The sequence below is a fragment of the Mirounga leonina genome, unplaced genomic scaffold, assembly GCF_011800145.1.
Source record: "Mirounga leonina isolate KUSES-001 unplaced genomic scaffold, KU_Mleo_1.0 Mir_150, whole genome shotgun sequence".
NCBI classification, from domain to species: domain Eukaryota; kingdom Metazoa; phylum Chordata; class Mammalia; order Carnivora; family Phocidae; genus Mirounga; species Mirounga leonina.
The window spans coordinates 29,650,749-29,673,029 of record NW_023270374.1 but is presented as its reverse complement, the minus strand read 5'-3'; positions in this window follow the sequence as shown (position 1 = coordinate 29,673,029).

The following is a 22,281-nucleotide window of genomic DNA, read 5'->3' as shown; positions in this document are numbered from 1 at the left end:
TGATTCTAGCATTCCCCAAGGTACCTGGTCTGTAGTAGGCAGTCATTAGATATCATTATTATTCAGAGCCAAGAAGCTCCCCAAGAAGGCTGCAGAACCCACTTCTGAACACCCCAGAAAGGGAAAAGCCAATGGCATGAGCAACTCCCCTCAAGGGCCTTCAGCTCTGAGGGGCTGACCCCTCCTTGCACCTGCTCCCTGCAGGGGAAAGGCTCCTGTCTCAGCAAGGTGCCCCTTACCACTGTTCATGTCCTCACTGCCTTCTTGACCCTGTGAAAGCCAGGACTGAAGCACTCTGTGAACAGCCTGGAGACATGGGCCACTTCGGTGCTGGGAGTCAGGGGCACCTCCAGGGGATCTGTGACAGGCCAGGCCACCTGGATCTTTGCCCCTTTGGGAGTGCACAGAGAAAGAAGAAGATCCATCCACAGAGGACACACATGCATGCCTGGAATTCACATGTGTGAGCATAAACACACATACACATGCGCTTACACAAATACCCACGCTAGGAATACAAGATGCACACATACACATACACACCAGCTGTTCGTGCACAGAGCATCTCACGTGCACATACATAAGGCCCCCCAAAGTGTGCATACACAGACAGGCACAGAAACACACGTGTGCACACGCCTTCACCCTCAGACACACACCAGGAGTGCATGCGGTGCACCTACAGACGCATGCATATAGGTTTATATAAATGTACATCATGCACAACACGACGCCGGTCAATTTCTCTGTTCTGGACTTCAAGAAGGACCCTGCTCCGGACTCCTCCCAGGAGCACTTCGTGTTCTTGGAAGGCCTTTCTTTTCTACCACTCCTCTCCTCAGCCTAATCACCCCACAGCTCACAATGCGACCCCCACTTTCCCATCCCTCGGTCAGGCACACAGAAGGCTGTCCGAAAGTGGGGTAGGGGAGATGGCTGCTGGAAGGCCCGGCACCGCGCCACTTCCCTCTGGCTCAGTCGGGTCTTCTCCCGGGTTTCAGAGACACCGCCTCCTCGCCCGCTCCGACGGGGCCGGCGCGCCCCCTGGTGGCCGAATCCGCAGCGCCGGTCCTGGCAGCCAGGTAGCGAGCACCTGCAGGAGGCGGGTGCGGGCCCCCCGGGTCCCTGTCCCCATCCGCCCGGCAGGGGGCGCTCACCGCCGCCTCCAGGCCGCCCGCCCCCCGCCTTGTCCCTGTCTGCGTGTAACCTTCGCGGCCAGGTCTGGACGCCCCCGTCACCGAGCTGGGGGGGGGGAAGGGGGGCGGACACAGCTGTCGTTTAGTTTTCACACCTGGGCGACCAAGAAAGAGGCGACCTGGCCGGAAAGAATCACATCTTAGCAGGGGCCTGAGGCTGCTGGGGAGAGAGGCAGAGCCCGGGAGGGTCACTGTGTCTCTTCCCTGTCCCAGCCCTCCACGCAGGGGTGGCAATACGTATTTGTTGAACGTGGGGCTGAAGCACTACTTTGGTAGGATGTGTGTGTGTGTCAGGGCCGGTGGGGGGGGGGCATGTAGTCCCTAAAGGGGGCCAGGGAAGGGGCATCTGAGAGTTAGAGCTGACTTCTGGGCTTAGTGGACAGCGATCTCCCAGACAGAAGCTGGAGGGTTTTGTACCTGCTGTGGGACAGCTGCTCAAAGGCACCCTCAGGCAGAGGTGTCCCCAAGAACACACCTGGAGTGGGCTAAGGCTCTGGGAAACCCCAGCCAGCCCTGCACTGGCAAATTCCCAAACACCTTCAGATCAACCCATGCCTGTCTGTTGGATCAGAACCCAGCAGACAGAGCTGGAAGAATCTAGACCCCGTGGACCCTGATAACAAAGAGCATGTGTGCAGGTCTGAAAGAAATGGGTTCCACTCGGGGCTCCTCTATTTCCTACCTGTGAGACACTCAAGCAAGATAATACACATGGGGGAGGGGGAGGGGCAATTCTCCCATTTACTAACACTTGCAACAAGAAAATAGGTATTCCTGGGATTTTTAAAACTTCCTGTTATAAAAATTATTATAATCTAATGTGTCTTAGTCACATTAGCTCAGAGATGAAAGACACAGGGGAGAAAGGAACTATGGGAGCACAAGTGAGTACCTGTTGGGGGAGGAGTGGGGCCATCAACAGAGCTGACTCTTGAACTAGGTTGGAAGAAGGGGCAGAGCTCCCAGGGCTCAGCCGTCTCTGAAAATGAAAGAGAATTGCAGGCAGAGCAAAGTGCATAAGCAAAAACTCAGAGGTGTGAGGTGTCGGATGAGGGGGGAGAACCAGCTGACGTTTGGTGTGCTTAGAACACAAAGGAATGCCTGGGTTTGGTGGGGGAGAAACAGAAGAGTCAGAGCTTCACTTGCTGGTTTCTGGAATAAAAAAAAAAAAAAAAAAAGGACACCTATCTTACTGCCTTGATGGATGGAGGGAGGGAGGGAAGGGGGAAAGGTGAGTCAGCAGATGGATGAGTAGAGGGGTGGGTGGGTGGGTGCATGGGCTGGGCATCTCCCAGTGCTGTGCCCAGCAGTGGTGGGCCATGCTGCCTTGTGTTCACGGGAGCCTCCAGTGCTGGCTGGGTCTTCCCAGGGCTCCTGCCCGGCCCTCAGCTTTCAGCAGGCCTTAGATGCCTACAGCACAGAGGCGTCTCTCTTCTTACTCTTGTCCCTCACCCTTGCTTTGGAGGTTACTCAGTGCCAGGTTCATGAGGGCCAGGGGATACCTTGGCTATCTGTCTGTGGCCTCAGTTTTAGGCGGGACCTGTCCTCCTGAGCCTCAGGAGTGGGGCTTTTTCAGCATCATTGAAGCTTTAATGTGAAGGAATTCCTTGTAGGAGCTCAGGGAACACCCCAAATCTGGGGTAGCCCAGACAGCAGGGGACTGACTGAGAGGCATGACAGTGGGGACAGAAAGTGTAGACACCTCTTGGACACCAAGGCAGGGAGAGGAAGAAGACACGGACCCACACATAGGATCCCACAAAGATCCCAGAAGAGATACAAGTAGGGATTGGAGAGATACAACTAGGGATACATCCAGTCCTAGATGGCAGGTGCATCAGGGCAGCTGACCTAGAGGAGGATGGGAGCCTGTCCCTGCTACCAGGATGGACACCTTGTCCCCTCCACTCATGGTTGACCCGCGACCGTCGCTGCACAGGCCTCTCATCATTGCTTCTATTCTGGTCCTTTGTTGCTCTCCCTCGCCCCATCTGTCTCTGCCCTTGGCAGTGCCACCCACGGCTCCAATGCTCCTCTCCCTATTACTCTGCATAACGATAGAATAGCAAGTGAAAAAATACATTATGCTCAACCGCGCCATCTAGAGGCCACAGTGGGGTTCTGCAGGCAGCCCCAGGCATTCCTGCCGCCAGAGGGGAAAAGAGCAAGAGGGAGGGACGGATGGATTTGTTTAGTATTGCCAGGACGACTTGACCAGCTTATCCCGCAGGGCCCCATTCGAGGGTCCTAAGAAGGGAAAGGAAACATGCTGTGCTTGTAGGTAACAATGCTATGGCTATCGTACAGTCTAGTGTCTGCCGTGTGAGCTGTTGGGTCGCACGTTCTGGGTTCAAAGTCTGACGTTCCCTATGAGTTCGGGTAAATTGTTTTCCCTTTCTCTGTGTCAATATCTCACTTGTAAAGTGGGGCTAGTGACAGGATCTACTTCACAGGATTGTGGGGGAGATTAAATTAGATAAAACATATAAAACACAGTGCCTGACACATAGTGAGTGCTCAGTAATTGTAACTATTACAATTGTTTAGTTTATTTATTCAGGGCATTATGGCCAACATAGCAGAATGAAATGAAATCATGAAGGTAAAGTACTGGGTGTAATGCCTGATCCATGGTAAAAGGTCCATATGTAGTATCTTTAGATTATTAATCATCATCATGCATGGGTTAATGGGGGAAATCAAATGATCAAGGCTAGAAGGTAAGATAATGTTGAGCATTAATTATCTCTGGTGCTTTAGAAATAGAAAGTCGTTATTTTAAAAATTTATTTTGATGTACTGTGCTTACATAAGATATTTTCCCTGGGAGAAACTAGGTAAAGAGTACATGGGAACTCTGTACTATTTTTGCAACTTCTTGTGAGTCTAAACTTATCTCAAAATGAAAAAGAAACATTCTGTTTGGGTGAATGACAGTACTTTCATATTGGAGTAGAGGTTACTGGGGGAGGCGGCATCCTTCCTAAGCGGTGGACAGTAATGGTCCATCAGGAAGGCCCTGGGTCGGGCTGCTGGGGGCTCCAGTCCTGGCCTCAGGATCAGCTGGCTGTCTCACTTCTCTCTGAACCTCACTGCTCCTTTCCTACCAGCGAGGTGGGGATGCAGTGACAGCACCCATCTTCTAGGGCGAGGTAAGGAAACAAGCCAGTGCATGGAAGCTTCTGGAATAAGGCCCAGAGCCAGCTACCTAGGGTTATCCAACCACATCAAAATACGGTCAGTGAAGAACCTCTTCCTTTTGGTAACAGCAGGACCTGGGAAGTCAGTTTGCTGGATTAGGGAGGATTTTCTAAGCGTAAAAACAAAGAAGAACATAAATGAACCTAAAGTGAAGAAGGAGTTTAAATGCCTGTAGCTCCCTGCTCCCCAGGCCCTGGCGCGGGCAGTTACCCGGCAGAGAGCTGTGGTACGAATTCAGTGAATGAATGGCTCAACCCCCGTCTGCTGGGTGCCCAGCAGCACAGCAGGGGTGAGGAGGGCGAGGTGGGATGTGCTGGTCCTGGAGGACGGGGCCCGGCCACCAGCCGTCAGGGCGGCGTGCTCACCAGCAAGGTGCCTCCCGGAGCTGGCCCGGCCCTCGGCAGGAGCCCAGCAGCATCCACGGGGAGGCCTGCACCCTCCACTCGCTGCCTACACCCTCAGTCGCCCCAGCTCTGTGGCTGGAAAGAGAACAGAGAGGCAGTCAGAACGGGCTGCCTCCCCATCGGCTCCGAGCCCAGAGCCCCAAGAAGCAAATTCCCAGGCTTGTGCCCTTGCTCAAGCCCACTAAACTCAGTAGCAATTGCCTAAGATTAGGGTCTGAGATGGTGACTGCAGGAAGCAAGCTCTGAGGCCGAGGATTCAGGCCTTTGCCTGAGCAACCCATGGGAAGGGTGAGTACTCCGAGCTGGGCGCCCTCTCACTTCGGCGCGCAGCCCCGCGGTGCAGCTGGGCAATGGCCAGGCCCGGGGAATGCAGGCCACTTACCTGGACGAGACTTAGAAGCCCCGGGGCCTGAGCTGGGTGCATTTCATGCCCGAGGCCCCATTGTCTGAAGACCCGTCTATGCAAATGACAGACAGCTCCCAGTTAGTCACGCGGGAAGCACGGGATAGGCGGCCCGACTTAGGAGCCCTCCCCAAGCCCTCCACAGACGGTGCAGCCGAAGCTCAGAGATCTTGCCCAGGGTCTCACAGCTGCTGAAGACCTGCATGTAAAACGGGAACACAGCGGCCCGCAAGCCCACAGACGAGCATTCACGCTCTCCACGTGCACACACTGACACAGCCCTGCGACAGAACCGCTGTCCCACGCAGGACCTGGTGGCATCCCAGAGGCCCCAGGCAGCCAAGGCCTGCAGGGACCCTTATGCCACGTATTTACCATTGAACGGAAGGCCCCACAGAGGTCCCCGACATCTCTGACAGGTGCCTGGTGTTGTCTTCAGGTTTAGCAGGCGTAGATGTCCAGCCGGCAACACCCGGCCGCCACCTGGGGCTGTATCAGGGTGCATGGGAGCCCCTGGTGGTCTCTGTCCAAGCCCTGGCCGCCGAGGAGGCCTGACGGGCCTGTATCCGGCAGCCGCTGGGAGTTGGCTTCTCCTTCTGCCAACAGAGGAGAACACCCAGAGGAACACACACAGCTACCAGGCACTCACCGTAGTCACATGTGAGAATACAGACTCACGTGGACGCAAGGGGCATCCACGTATCGGGTCACAAGACCCCCTAACACCAACCACACTTTTCAATGGAGAGATCTAATAAGACACCTGAGAATACGGGGGATACTGATGGGATTAACCACTATCTGGATGTCAACCGATAACACAGCCACCCCTGGGAAACAGAGCAGGCTGAGGAGGCCCCCGTATGTTCTGATTCTGAAATGTAGCAATGAACTCACTCCCTCTCCCGGGATCTGGCGGAGACCACCACAGAATCACGCGGGCCCTGCTGTGCAGAGGAAAGTCCCTTTCTACTCAAGACCTAATTTACGATGGAATACACCCCTCCACTATGCTTCCCCATGGTCCCACCGCAAAACCGTCCATCCAAATCGGTCCTGAGTCCCACTCCAGAGACTCCACCCAGGAGCTCAGGCTCCGGGCCTGGGAATCTGCACTTGGAACGTCCTCCCCAGGTCACTGGAGCACCTGGGAAACACTGGCCTGGTGTGTTCCTTCCTTGTTACGGGGAACAGATGAGACCTCAAGGAGGAAGCTGCACACACATGTGAGCTGACTGGGGATGGGGGGTCGGTGTATGGTTGTGTCCCGTGTGACCAAGTTAGTCGACCGGTTGCTGGTGGTTTAAAAAACCCCAAATTGCCTTTGTGGCGCCTGGATTGCACACATAAGCCAGACACCCTAGTCTTCCAACGTTTCTCCTGTACTTGGATGCCAAGCAAATGCTTCCAGGGCAGACACAGCTCTGTGGGTCCTCCCCTAATGCGTGCCGTGCCGGCAGGGGGAGGCACCGGTCCCATTGTAATGCCAAGAGATTTTTCCCTCCTGCTAACCATGGGTCATTTGTGCAGGATCTTTTCAATGAGCCAGTGTTTCCTGAAATCAAGACATTCACCTACCACCTTTATAATTTTTATCTGTATCTAATTGTCCTGTACAATTGTTTCCTTAATATTTTCCCCTAATCATGAGTCACATTTTTACTTACATTTATTCTTTATTTTTTTTTAAAGATTTTTTATTTATTTATTTGCGAGAGAGAGAATGAGAGACAAAGAGCATGAGAGGGAGGAGGGTCAGAGGGAGAAGCAGACCCCCCGCTGAGCCGGGAGCCCGATGCGGGACTCGATCCAGGGACTCCAGGATCATGACCTGAGCCGAAGGCAGTCGCTTAACCAACTGAGCCACCCACACGCCCAACTTACATCTATTCTTTAAAAAAACCCAATATCCCAACCATTAAAGGGAGCATCTACCACCACGGGCTGCAAGTAGAAGTTAATGAGCAACAATGACTATATTAACATTCTTGGCCCTGTGCCACCCAGAGGCTCCCGTTGCCCTGTGAGTCTAAAAAAGCTCCTGTGTCTATTTAGCTGTCCACACGGTCTTCTCCTTTATCCACCCCGGCCCCAATCCTTCTGTTTTGTGTGGAATTAGATTGCTGGCCAGGTCACGATGGCCGTCGGTTTCCTGCAATGGGGGCGTCTCCCCAGACCACCTCTTCCGTGCCCGGTGATGTGTATTCCACATTTGAGACACTGCGGCAGATCATCAGGCCCTTGGGGGACCCCTGTCTCCCACACAACCACATGTTTTGGAAACCATGGGCTAGCGTAGCTGAATTACATGCCAAACCAAGGAGGTTTCCGTGTGGATGCTCTCTCCCTTCCCTCCTTCACTGAGCAAATAAGGATGGAGTATGAGAATGTGCTTGGCTCGGGTCTAGGCACTGAGGAGGCAGCAGTGAAGATGGACAGTGCCCCAGCCTTGTGGAGCTTATGTTCTAGGCCCTGGGCGAGAACTGCCTGGCTGAGCCCTGTCAACCCCCGGGTGATGCCGCCTCCTCCTCCCCATCATCATCCTCCTCATCCTCATCACAGTGACAGCTGCTTTACACCGCTGAGTTTGGGGGCTCATGCAGTCATAGATAACACGGACACAGGGTTGTCTGTCACTCTGAGAGAGACGGGGAGACAGTCAACTTTTGAGCAGAACGCTTAGAGTTCCACTCGAATGTTAGCTCCGCAAGGGGCCAGATTCTGCCTTGTGTTCACTGTTGTATCCCCAGGGCCCAAAACAGTACCTGGCATGTAATAGGCCCTCATCAATATTTGCTAAATGAATTACTCTAAGGAGGGCATAACCTAAATTACATTATAAAAAGATCACATGACTGTGTACATGGAGAAAGGGGAGACTGGACAGCTGGGAGCAAGGGTAGGGCAGGGAAACCAGTGAAGAGGATACTGCACTAGTCCAGATGCGAGGGAAAGCCCCTTCCTGTTCCGGTTCCCGTCTGGCTCCTGTCATGTCTGCCCCTCCTAGAAGCCGCCCCCCTGCCGGCACCCAGCAGGCCCCAGCCAGGGCCCCTCACCCTCCGGTCTTCACCCCCACTGCATCCTTTTCCTTCGGCTCATCCCTCTGTTGGATCCGCTCCACCTCCATCCAAAAGCCAACCACAGACGAGCTCTCTGCCAAGCTATTATTTAAAAAACAAACAAACAAGGGGCGCCTGGGTGGCTCAGTCGGTTAAGCGGCTGCCTTCGGCTCAGGTCATGATCCTGGAGTCCCCGGATCGAGTCCCGCATCGGGCTCCCTGCTCAGCAGGGAGTCTGCTTCTCCCTCTGACCCTCCCCCCTCTCATGCTCTCTGTCTCATTCTCTCTCTCAAATAAATAAATAAAATCTTAAAAAAATAAATAAAAATAAATAAAAAACAAACAAACAACAATAAACCAGAAAAGAAAAGCATTGTGTGCATTCCTCCAGCCACAGGAATTGATTCAAGGAAGGGAACATGCAGCCTATGGCTGGGAGTTCTGGGATAGAGACAACCGGCTCTAGCCCAGGATGCAGAACGAGTAGCCCCAAGGAGGTGGTGGGCACACAGTGGGGATCCAGGCTCAGAGCAAAGTGGATCTCACACTCAACATAAATAAAAAACTTAAAAACTTGGTCCTAGATGATGTCACTGAGTAGTTGAGTCACAAGAGGGTCACCTACACGGCGCATTTTCCTGGAAAGATCCTTGTTGGGGAGGCAGCATCCGACCCCTTTGACAGAGACTTGGGTTGTTTCCATTTTTCAGTCACAAGTAACACGACGATAAGCATCCTCACGTTCATTATCACGTTCCCTTGTGTAGAGGTAACAGTAGAACAGAGTGCGAGAGGCCGATTTGCAGAATCAAAGGGAGATTGTGAGATTGTGACACTTCTTGCCAAGTTGCTTTCCGGAAGGGATTGCTCTATTGGATTTGTTTGTTGTAGTTGTTGTTGCAGCCCAGGATGGGGGGCTGATTGTGTTCCTGCTGCCTACCTGGTCTCCGTCCTGTGGGGTCCTGTGCCCTCGAGTCCCTGAGGCTGTGTTGTGCCCACAACTTGAGATCCCACCCACTGATGTCCCCCCAGCTTCTGGAGGTGTGATCCAGTCCTCAGGCCCCGAGTCATGGATGTGTGACCTGAGCAGTCACACACGGTCCCCTGCTTAGAAGGGCCTCCCGCTTGGTTTAATCATCGTCATGGAATTGTTTGAACAAGGGCCTCCGTGTTCATTTGACGCATGGCTTGCGCCTTTCTCCCAAGCGTCCTGCCCACACACTGAGCTTGATTCCAAGCGATAAACACTCACATCCCGAAACACACTCAAAGGTGGTAAAGCAGAGACATCTCAGGTCCGCCAGGGCCCAAAGGAAGAGGCAGGGCACCAGCTCTCCCCGGGGAGCGGCTTGGCCATGCTCACCGAGCAGAAGCTTGACGGGAGACCGAGTCCCAGTTAATTATAAAATTGGCTGTTCCGCTCTATTTATGCTTTTTGAGAAAGCTGCTAGTCGGCGCACCTCCTGCGAATCCGTTCGGTCCCGCAGGCTGGTGCACAGTTTGGTTTCTTTAGCTGTTTTGCGATTCGCTTGAAAACTGCCAGCATCTGTGTGTTTTTGTGACAATTTGAAAACCTCAGTGACTAAACCCAAACAGAAGTCAACTGTGCCTCCCTTTTGACAGCTGAGAGCGAGAGAGGAGCCGTCATTTCTCTGGGTGAACTTTCTAAGGAGGTCAGACGGGGGGCCCCAGGGAAGAACAGACGTGAAATCAAACCCCGGCAGTTCTAAAGGGGTGGTGGTGCTGAGATCACAGCGTGCGGTGCGGTGACGAGTCTTCAGCTGAGCACGACCACTGGTGCTCGGCGCTTCCACAAAATTCAGTCCGAGCTTCACAAACACAGCACATTTTTTTGCTTTGTTTTCAACATTTTATTTTTTATTTTATTTTATTATTTTTTAAAGATTTTATTTATTTATTTGAGAGAGAGAATGAGATAGATCATGAGGGTCAGAGGGAGAAGCAGACTCCCCGCCGAGCAGGGAGCCCGATGCGGGACTCGATCCAGGGACTCCGGGATCATGACCTGAGCCGAAGGCAGGCGCTTAACCGACTGAGCCACCCAGGCGCCCCTGTTTTCAACATTTTATTGACATATAGTGCATGCAGAAGAGTGCACACAGATCCTAAGCGTACAGCACAATTGTCTCTCCCTGTGGTTTTGTTTTTAGGCATTTCCCAAGCACTTACTGCCCTGGCCAAGCAGGGAGGGTGGGCAGGGAGGGGCTGTGCTACCCGTGCGGTGTCCGGGTACACAGAGGCTGAGCCCCACGCGCTCGCCTTGCGTCTCAGGGAAGACGTTTCACTTCCCTGAGCCTCCGTGTCCTCTGCAGAGAGGGACTGATCCGAGCTACCGTCTCTGTGAGCGTCACAAGACGGGTAACTAACTGGGAAGCCAGGCAAAGTAGCTGGCCTATCCTGGGTGCTCAGGTCACCAGCGCAGGCCCAAGTGGCCACAGTGACACGTCGCCAAATGTCTCCTGGGGGGCAAAATCGCCCCCGTTAAGAACCCCTGTCATTCATGTAATCCTCACAACAAGTTCCTAGTCTTTTTTTTTTTTTTTTTAAGATTTTATTTATTTGACAGAGAGAGACACAGCGAGAGAGGGAACACAAGCAGGGGGAGAGGGAGAGGGAGAAGCAGGCTTCCCGCGGAGCCGGATACGGGGCTCGATCCCAGGACCCTGGGATCATGACCTAAGCCGAAGGCAGATGCTTTAACGACGGAGCCGCCCAGGCGCCCCACCAAGTTCCTTTTCTTATTATCCCATTTTACAGATGAGAAAACAGAGGCACACAGAAATTAACTTGTCCAAGATTACCTGTCTAGTAAATGGTAGGACTGGGCTTTGACCTCAGGCAGTCTGGCTCCATAGCCCATATTCTCAACTGCTATGCAATAAGCCCTTTGTGCAACTTTTTTTCTTAATTGTGACTTTTCCTTCTTTCTGTCTTTTTTCCCCACCCCATTGGCCAGAGGCAGCATGAGGTTGGGGAGGGAATACTACCAGCCTAGACTCAGTCCCAGCTCGGCTTCTTACCAGCTGCTCTCTTTTGAAGATTTCCTCTGGCTCATAATTAGGAATGCATAGGGTTGCCTGGGTGGCCCAGTTGGTGAAGCGTCTGCCTTCGGCTCTGGTCATGATCCCAGAGTCCTGGGATCGAGCCCCATGTCGGGCTCCCTGCTCAGTGGGGAACCTGCTTCTCCCTCTGCCCCTCCCCCTACTTGTGCTCTCTCTCTCTCTCTCTCTCTAATAAAATCTGTAAAAAAAATTAGCAATGGATAGTGATACATCATAGCGAGATGGATTGAGATAAATCCCCACGGGGCATGCTGGAGGAGCAACAGGTGATCACCGTCAAGGAAATGCCAAAATCCCCTTGGCTAAGTAGATAACCCGTGGGGCTGGTAAGAAGCAGGTGTGAAGACAAAGGAGGGACAGAGGGTATGAGTGGATCGCCAGACATGGCCACCGTGGGAGGGATGGCCATGGGGTGCGTGATGTGACCCTGTCTTTTATATCCTCTGTAAACATTCAGGAAATCAAACGGACCAGCCAATGCTTTGGGAATTGGGTTGTTTTAGAGCCAGTTGCTAAAATGCGACATCAGCCTCTGGTTCAGGGTGGAATGAGGACAAATCCTGGATGCTCAGAGGTGCTTGGTTCCATATACCCAGTCATACCCAGCCCTGATTTCAAAGAGGGCACAGGCCAAGGTACAAGATGGGAAAAGCCACAGACATTTGGCATTTGTGTGGTTTGATCCCTGGGCTGCAGGAGGAGGTTTTTAGTAGGAACTTAGTTTTTTGGTCCAGTGCTATATTTTACAGTGTTTGAAAATGTCTTCCCGACAAAGAGTTGTCCCTATGTCATTTGAATTAGTACTGGACAGATCAAATTATTATTTTTTCTTTTTCTTTTTTTTTGAGTAAAGCCATAGAAATTTATTAAGTGAAGATACAGAAAAAGCTCTCAAGAGCGAGAGGGGTCCCAATAGGGTTGCCCCAAATTATTATTTTCAATTCATTTTTCCTCTTCCTACTTATAGCCCTTGCCCCCCACCCATCCATTGACTTGGGCTTGGGACACATGCCATGCTCTGGCCGATGGAATGTTAGCAGACATGAGAGAAGCCAAGGCATGAAATGTGCCTGTGTGATGCGGCTGGCCCTCCTGCACCTCCCATCACCCCAGGAAGAACTGTCCCTGGATGGCTGCAGCCTGAGTCCCAGAGCGGACGCATACAACACAGACCAGAGCCCAGCCAGCAGCAGCAAGTTCAGCCAGACCCACAGCTTGAAATGGAGCCACCACACAGAGCCTGGGCCAGATCGTGGACCCCTCAGCCAGCCGGCAGCCTCATGGCTTGAGTAATGAGTGTTGCTTTAGTGAATGATTGCCATTGAGTTTGAGATCATTTGTTACACAGCGATAGCTGATCAAGACAGTGTATTATTGAACAACCTAAACAGCTTGGCCAGACGACTAGCGGGCCCACCGGAAGAAGCTGGGGGGTGGCTGCCCCTCCCAGTGGGCTTTGCAGCCAACAGTGCGCCCCTGCCCTGCTTGCCAGAGAGGGTCTGAGAGTTCCCAGGGGGTTGAGGCTTGCCTCCATCCTTCCTTTAAGCTAGGTCATGGATACTAGCTTGTCCCTACCTGAGCCACTTAATCAGATTATTTTATAGGTTGGGCAACATATGGAATTGTGTTGGTCACCTGGGTCTACTGAGCACCTGAAATATGATTAGTATGACTCCAGGCCCTGGAGTCAGACTATCTGGGTTTGGGTCTGGGTCTGTCCTCTTGACGTGTGACTGTGGGAAAATATCTTAGTCTCTCAGCTCCCCCTGCAAAATGGGGCTGATGATGATAATAGTATGCACAGGTTGTGAGGAGGAAGGAAAGTAATGCACACAAATCGTTTGGCCCATAGTAAGTGCCCCACAAATGTCTAAAAGCAAAACTGTGCCTCAACACAGCCTACAAACTACCTAAGATGGGGCAAACAGCCCAGAGGGACAGAACAGGAACCAGAGTGGGGTGGGGCTGCGGTAAGAAGGCTTCCTGGAGGAGACAACCTTGGGACTCAGTTTTAAAGGGTTAGTGAACACCAGGGAGGGAATGAGATATGCAGAGCTCCCAGGAAGGGGAGCAAGTTATTATGCTGCTAAGTACAGAGGAATTTCCCCGGGTGGGTGGGAGTCTACATTAGGGTTTGATGAGAACGAAGTTGGGAAGAAACAAAGGGCATGGAGAAGATCTCCCCAAGCGAAATAAAACCCAGAAGCCATTAACCAGCAATACCTGAGTTTTGCTTACATCAAAATTCAAAATTCCTGTATAACAGAGACACCATAAACAAAGTTAGTGATCAGCTGACAGGATATTTGCAACAAATGATAAAGGTTACTATCTAGTCTATATAAAGAGTTCCTAGAAATCAATAAGGAAAAAAATACCTTCAAAAAACATCTCATAGGGCGCCTGGGTGGCTCAGTTGGTTGGGCGACTGCCCTTGGCTCAGGTCATAATCCTGGAGTCCCGGGATCGAGTCCCGCATTGGGCTCCCTGCTCGGCGGGGAGTCTGCTTCTCCCTCTGGCCCTCCCCACTCTCATGTGCTCTCTCTCATTCTCTCTCTCTCAAATAAATAAATAAAATCTTTAAAAAAAAAAAAAACATCTCATAGAAAAGTACACAGCAGAGGTGTGCCCAGGTGGCTCAGTCATTAAGCATCTGCCTTTGGCTCAGGTCATGATCCCAGGGTCCTGGGATCGAGCCCTGCATCGGGCTCCCTGCTCCACAGGAGGCCTGCTTCTCCCTCTCCCACTCCCCCTGCTTATGTTCCCTCTCTTGCTGTGTCTCTCTCTGTCAAATAAATAAATAAAATCTTGAAAAAAAAAAAAAAGAAAAGTACACAGCAGATATGAATTAACAGCCACTGGAGATAAAATGTAAATGCTCCATATGAAAAGATGTGATGACAGAAACACAAAACAATGAAATATTTTCACCCACCAGATTGGCAAACACCAAAAAGATCGCTAATACCCAGGGCTGGCAAGTGTCAAGAAGACATTTTCACATTTTACACGTGTCTGCCGGCCAACCCGGGTGGAGTTGTTAATGCTTGATGGGAGGGGAGTTGAAGGGGTGGGGAATCCCAGAGCTGTGAATGGTCCCAACCTAACCCCTCAGCATAATGAGAGGCTTCTCCTTTCGCTTCACTGTGAGGCAAGAGAGGAAATATGGAGCCCATCAGAATGGACCTGTCCTTCGCTGGTTTGTGAGCAAGTCAGTCCAGGTGAGCCCTGCAGAGAACTTGCCTGCAAGCCCTTTTGCTGCAAAAGTGGTTGGAATGCAGCCCCCTTGTGGCCATTCTGTGGCGGACATACAGGAAGGCGTGTGTGAGCAATAACAACTATCAGAATGGTACTTGTTGCACATAAAGGAACAGGCTCAGAAGGGTGAGGTAAGCCGAGGACTTAGGGCTCAAATGCAGATCTTCCTACCACTCCAAGGAGTCAGGAGGCCTGAATTTACTTATTGCATGAAAACAAATCTACGCTATTTGAGTCCTTCCCAGAGTGTTCCCTCAGACTGCTAATGTCTGATGCATACGGTGCGCTCCCCACGCCCCGCTCTGTGCTAGACCCTTCACATGCATTCATCTCCTTGGGTCCTCATAGCAGAGAAGGCAGGAACTGTTGCTGCATCCATCTTACAGAAAAGGAAGCTGAGGCTCAGAGAGCTTAAGTAACTTCCCTGGAGCCCCACACAGCTGGTAAGTGGGGAAGCTGGACTTTGAGATTTAGGCTGAATTCTACCACTGATGCCTTTAAACTGTGTGCGGGATGGGCATCTGGGTGGCTCAGATGGTTAAGCGTCTGCCTTCGGCTCAGGTCATGATCCCGAGGTCCTGGGATCGAGTCCGCATCGGGCTCCCTGCTCTGCGGGGAACCTGCTTCTCCCTCTGCCTCTGCCTCTCTCTCTCTCCCTGTCTCTCATGAAGAAATAAATAAAATCTTAAAAAAAGATAAACTGTGTGCGGGTGATCCTTTGGTGCTTGGGTTCGCATACAGGGGTGTGTGCCTGGGGGGTTAAAAAACATGATATCTGGAGACATATGGTGACATTAACCCATGGCAAAGACCTCAGAGCTACACATGAGCAAAGCATGAGTTTAGGCAGACTTTGTAAAAAGGACTTATTCCACAAGTTATCTGTGTGCAACTGGCCAAGTCACTTAACCCACTGTGTTGAGGGAACCTCAACTGTTGCGCTAGACTCAAAATAGTCTTCCTGCCTCTGCAACCAGGCACTCAGCATGTGAAAAGGTGCTCAACTGCACTAATAAGAAAGCGCTGTTAAAAACAAGATACAATTACCATAGGCTAAAAAGAGCAACACTGTCCAGTCAAGAATGTCAATATAAAAAACCAAACTGGCACCCACTCCGTGAGTCTGTAATTGGACACAGCCTTCTGGGAAACCACTTGGCCATATGTTTCAGTTTTAAATGTATAGACCTTTGGACTCAGTGATTCCTATTCTGGGAATTTAGCATAAGGTAAGTGCACAAAGATATATATGTCCAAGACAATGCATATAGTTAAAATAGCAACAAGAAAGGAAGGAGGGAAGGAAGGAAGGAAAAAAGGAAGGGAGGAAGGGAGGGAGGGGAAGAAGAAAAGAAAGGAAACGGCCTAAATTTTCACCATAGGATGTTAACAAAAAAGTAGTTTGGTCATAAAACAGCCACACAGACCCAGCTGAGACCCCATAACTTAAGATCCTGACTCCTGAACCCCAAATAAACCCTAGGGTCCCTAATACTCTCTATATTCAGAGGAAGGGATAATGGCACATATGGGGGCAGGTCCCTTATATCCCTTAGAATCTGAAAATCAGTGTCCTCTGCAGAAGGCCATGAGCAGGAGTCCAGGGCAGTGTGTGTCCCAGAAGGGGCTGGGTTTGGAGTCCATGGACCAAGGTTTGAAATACATCCCCACCACTTGGCAGCTGATAACCTTGGGTCATTTACTTGACCTCTCTGAATTTGTTTCCTCATCTGTAGGATAGGATGAGAATTCTTCCCTCATGGGGGTGTTTGAGGACTGACAGGCCATATGCCCCTAACACATAGTAGATCCTCACTTTATTCCCTTACCCCTCAGGCCTGGCCTTGAGACACCAGTGGCCCAAACCTCCCCGCTCCCCTCCCATGATGGCTGTACCTTCAGCCCATGTCTGCACAGCGCCCCGGCTGCCTGGCGGTATGGGCCCATGAGACATGGGGAGGCAAACGGCACCGGGGGGTCAGCTTCTCCATCTGGGCTGCGGGGGGAAGGGCAGGTCCTGCCATTGGCTGGCACCCTCATGGCTCCTAGTTCGGTGGCCGGACTGCTGTCCCTGTGGGGCTGACTCAATGATTCACACAGGAACAAGGCTGCGGGGCTCTGTGACGCACCCGATTCCCAGACACCCCCAAATGTCCAACCTCCCCCCCTCCGTGGGGCTGGCTCAGCCGGGGCCACCGACAGGCAGACCCACACAAACAGACCCCCCCCTGCCACCCACCCACCCACCACACAACAGTGAAATAAAAATGGCACCTTTGAAAAAGTCATGAAATATTATTTGCCTGGCATTATTACCTGCAGCCATCCAATTTTAAATTAAACTGAATTAACAAAGTACCTGACGAACGTGGCTAGAAAAGGCAGTCACGACTCAGGGATCTTCACCCTGGCCTGGCCACTCTTTGAGCAGGTAGCCCACCTGCTCTATGTCTTGGTTTCCTCCTCCGTGAAATGGGGATGGTACCATTTGCCAGGAAGCAGGAAAGCAAGCAAGCATGATTGTGTTGAGGGGGTGAGAAGAGCAGGGTCTGGGTGGGAGAGGAGGCTAAGGGGCAGGAAAGGGAAGTGGCAGAATGTGGGGGTCCAGAATGGCCTCTCTGGGAATTGACATTTTTCATGGAGTGTGAGGGATCAGGAGCTCGGCACATGAAAAAGCGAGGAAGTGGGGCATTTAGGGACAAGTGAGGGACATTCCTGCCATTTTCACTGGCTTGTGTCCCCATCTGCTAGGGGCCAGGAGGGCTTCCTCTTGCTCTCCAGCCAGGACAGAACACTATGGTCTTCCCCCAGGTTGCTCTGGGCTCCCGCCTTGCCCTCCTCAAAGTCTATGAGTGTTAATGACCCTCCCAGGGGGCATAGTTGACTTTACACGAAGAAGAGTGGCCCTAGGGAGCAACTCAAGGATGGGGACCCAAGTCCATAGATCATCATAGTCTGCTCTGGCCAGGGAGAAGCAAGAAATGGAGCCCAACAAATGGAAATAATACCCCAGGAGAGCCACAGTGCCCAGGACTATGCATGGCCCTCGCATCAAAAGATGGGAAGGGCTCCAGAGGACAAAGGGCCCTTAGGGGCCTCAAGTCTCAGGTGACTGTCACTGGCTCTCACATGGAGACTAGGACTGTGCAGATGACCAACTGTCCACTTTTCCCAAGGTCTTCCTGAGGAGGAGACTCTGGAACCATGCCACCAGAAGGTCAAGTATTTCAAGGTCCCATTGGTGCAGAAGCCCTCCTTCCCAACAGGGAAGTTGAAGTAGCCATGAAAGTGGGTGAAAAAGTACTTTGGGAGCCATAAGGAGCTTTGTGTGTAAAACATAGTAGATGCTTACTAAGTGTTGGATGGATGAATAGGTGGATGGATGATAGATGGATGAATGGATGGATGGATGAATGATGATGGATGGTTGGATGGATGAATGGATGGATGATGGATGGATGGATGGCGGGTGGATGGATGGATGGATGGCTGATGGATGGATCAATGATGGATGGATCGATGATGGATGGATGGATGGATGAATGGATGGATGGATGAATGATGATGGATGGATGGATGGATGAATGGATGGATGGATGGATGGCAGATAGCTGTGTATATGAATGTGTTAGAGCGTAAATGAGTGCACAAATAAATCAGTGAGCCATTAAGTGAATGGGTAGAAAAGCAAATGAGTGAAGGAATAAATAATGCTTGAATGAGTAAACAAGTTTGTACCTGAGTAAATGAACTTCTGGTCCAGAACAGAAAACCTAACTTGTTATCCCCTCGCTTAGGTGTAGGGAAGCCCTGGAAAGAAAGCGAAGAGGAGGAGACAGTATCCTGAATCTTGAGTAAGCTGCACTTTCAAGCTTCTTAAGGAAGTACCACCTCTCAGCTTCTGGAGAGCCACACGTACTCAGGATAGGGCGAAGTATGCCGCGCTCTGGGCAGCACCCCTCAGCCCCCGCCGGGCCTGGTCCCAGCCCTGGAGTATCGGTCACGTGGGTTAGGTCACAGTGGAGCCTGGGAACCAGCCCACCTACTCACTACTGTTGAGTGGCCTTCCCAGCCCCTCGGACCCAGAAAGCTCCCCAGGTTGTGTGCTCTGTGTGCAGCATTCCCGCCCTGCCTTTCTCCCCCTCTGACATCTCCTCCTCCCCAACATGCAGGTGGCCCCCCCAGTGTGATAGATGGAGCTCCCCCTGGCCCGCGGTTGATCCCCACTCTGCCGCTTAGGCTGTTTGGCTTCAGGCAAGTGCCTTAACCTCTCTGAGTCACAGCTTCCTCATCATTTAGATGAAAATCTTGCCTGTCTCGAGGGGTGGCCGTGAGGGTTCAGTGGGATAATTCGTGTCAAGGACTCACACTGTGCCTGGCCCACGATGTACACCAAGCACCTTATTCCCAGCTCCCTTGGTGGTGGCGTACAGAGCATTTACACAGGGTCGGCTCAGCCCTGTGCTCAGAGCTTTCCGTGCATGGCTATGCCAAGTCCTCACCCAAGAGGGTGGTAGGGATTATTGCCTCCTGCCGAAACTACACACGGAAGTCCTAGCCCCCAGGACCTCAGAATAGGACCTTTTTTGGAAATCAGGTCTCGACAGAGGTAATCAAGTTAAAATGCAGTCATTAGGCTGGGCCCTCGCCAATGAGGTGTCCCTATGGTAAGGGGCAATTTTGACAGAGACGGACACACCCAGAGGGAGACGATGCAAAGACACGCAGGGAGAAGGCTGTGTGAAGAGGGAGGCAGGGGCTGGAGGGATACAGCCAGAAGCCAAGGAACGTCTGGAGCTGCTAGAAGCTGGATCCTTCCCGCAGGTTCAGAGGGAGCACGTCATGCCGCACCCTCTGGACTTCTGGCCTCCAGACTGTGGAACAATCCATTTCTTTTTTTTTTAATTTTTTAATTTTTATTTATTATTTTTTTTTGAAGATTTTATTTATTTATTCATGAGAGACAGAGAGAGAGAGGCAGAGGGAGAAGCAGGCTCCTAAGGAGCAGAGAGCCCGATGCAGGACTCGATCCCAGGACCCCGGGATCATGACCTGAGCCGAAGGCAGACGCTTAACCATCTGAGCCACCCAGGCGCCCTGGAACAATCCATTTCTGTTGTTCTAGGCCACCCAGTTTGTGCTGCTCTGTGGTGGCCGCTGCACGAAAAATGAATACAGAGAGGATTGGCCTCATGTTGCCAAGACACTGAGGCTCCTGGGGGTGGGGGTGGGAGAGGGAAGGGCTTGCACTCAGGGTTCCAGAGCTTCTGGATAGAGGTGGAAAATAAGGGCATGCCTGGGAGATGTGTCATGCCATAGGTCCAAAGAGAGAGCCACGTCCCCTTACTGATCTGAGTTTACTCGTGTGCCTTACAGACTTCAACAGCACAACCTTCAGCAGCATCGTCCAGGCTAGGAAGAGCCAAGGATCTCACTGGGGATCTTGAGACATACCTCTCAGCTCAGTCAGGAAAATGGGGCCCTTCCAGGCTGTGTGACTTTGGGTGAGTTACCTAACCTCTCTGACCTCAGTTTCCTCATCTGAAAATGGAATTATGACCCACCTCACAGGGTTGTGGCGAGGATCAAATAAGACAACTCATGGGAAGTGCTTAGCCCTGGGGCAGGCACTCAGCCACGGCTGCTATAATAGGGATGATGTCTCTTGGGGACCTAATAATTTAGGCTCCTTTCTCTCTCCTCTGGATAGTTGAAGAGCCTTGTGATGACTGGTGGGATGTGGGGTGGCAGAGGAAGGATCACAGGCTGTGTTTATCCCCCCCACACACAAAATCTGCCTTACAGAACAAAATGTTAAAAAGGGGCCTCAATCCATACCCCTCAGAGGCCTGGGGTTTCCGCCTCCCACCCAGAGCGGGGAGGGCATCTTCCCACAGCCCCCACCAACTACCATCCAGAGCTGCTTACCTGCCAGGAGCCCCAAAGAGCTGTGTCCCCTGCCTTCTGCTGCAGGTGCTCCCGGGAGCATGGCCAGATGTCCTCCCTGCAGAGCCAGGCAGTGCCCACTCTCCCTCAAGGTCTGAGCTGCCCCCGGGAGGCTCCTCTGGTTCCTCCTGAGTGGCTGGGGGCAGGAGGGAGGGACTTGGTGGCTCCCCTGGCTTTCCTAGGTCAGCACAGGAGCTGACCCCCAGCATGTGCCCTCACAGCAAAGGGGGCAGAGTTGACCAAGCAGTGCATGGGACTCCACGGAGCAGGGAAGTTGGAGAAAATGCCAGACAAAGCCCGAGAGAAGCTTCAGCCACAGGGGATATTTGTTACCAAAAGTGTTTATTCAATGCCAGGAAACCTCCCAGGAAAACACAGGTTGCCAAAATCTCATCAGGTAGAATGAGACCTGTGTGGAGCAAGGGGTGTGGGGGGTGAGGGGATGGGGGAGGATATGTGGGAGAGAGAGAGAGGGAGAGAGAGGGAGAGAGTGTGTGTTAGGGGGTCCATGTAGAGTAGGGCAAAGGCCTGGGGAAGCAGGTACTTAATGCACACCCTCGGTGTTACCATATGGTGGGGCAACTCAGCAACATCTGCAAAATGTGCACACATCGATCTTTTTTTTTAATTTTATTTTATTATGTTATGTTAATCACCATACATTACATCATTAGTTTTTGATATAGTGTTCCATGATTCATTGTTTGCATATAACACCCAGTGCTCCATGCAGAACGTGCCCTCTTTAATACCCATCACCAGGCTAACCCATCCTCCCACCCTCCTCCCCTCTAGAACCCTCAGTTTGTTTCTCAGAGTCCATCGTCTCTCATGTGAACACATAGATCTTAAATTCAACAATTTCTCCTCCCAGGATTTATCCTTTAGATAGAAGCACACTTATGCCAAGATAAAAGTTCGAGGGTGTTCACTGTAGCCTTGTCGGTAGGAACAGAAACCTTGTCCAGCAAATTTAGTAGGGCTCGGCTCCCAAAGGGCAACTCTCTACACCACACAAGGAACTCAAGACTTTAGCCCTAGGACAATAGGGAGCCATAGAGGGCTTTAAGCAGGGGGAAGGACATGTTCCAATGTGTGTTTTGGATGAATTGTTCTGACAGGGCAGAAAAAGCAGAGCTGGGGAGACCAAACTCCAGACAAGCTAATCATTTAGTCTCCTTTCTCTCTCCTCTGGATAGTTGAAGAGCCTTGTGATGACCGGTGGGATGTGGGGTGGCAGAGGAAGGGACACCAGGAGGGTTAGTCCCCTTCTCCTGCCGTCAACTCTGCTGCCCCTGGGCAGCCAGTGAGGGTGTAAGGACAGGGGATTTCTTCAAAGGGCAGAACCCTGCCTCCCCTGCACGTCCCCCACACCCGACGCTGGAGAAGACCCGGCACAGTGGAGTCAGGGCCTCGGCTCAAACCCCAACTCCCCTGGCATAGCTCCAAGCCAGACACTTGGTCGTTCTGTGCCTCATTTTCCCCATCTGTGAAACGGGGACAACCAAAGACCCTACCTCATAGAATTCTGGTGAGGGATAAAACCCCTGTATAAGGCACATGGAAAAGCGCCTGGTACACGGTAGATGTTCACTAAATGTGAGCTATTTTTATAACTAGGCATATGGTAGCCGCTCTGTATTTATAAAAGGAGTATTTGTTATTGAAGTCAACCTAAAGGCGAATCAAGGAGTGTGAAATTTTAGAATGGGAGCTGAGGGCAAGATCCCC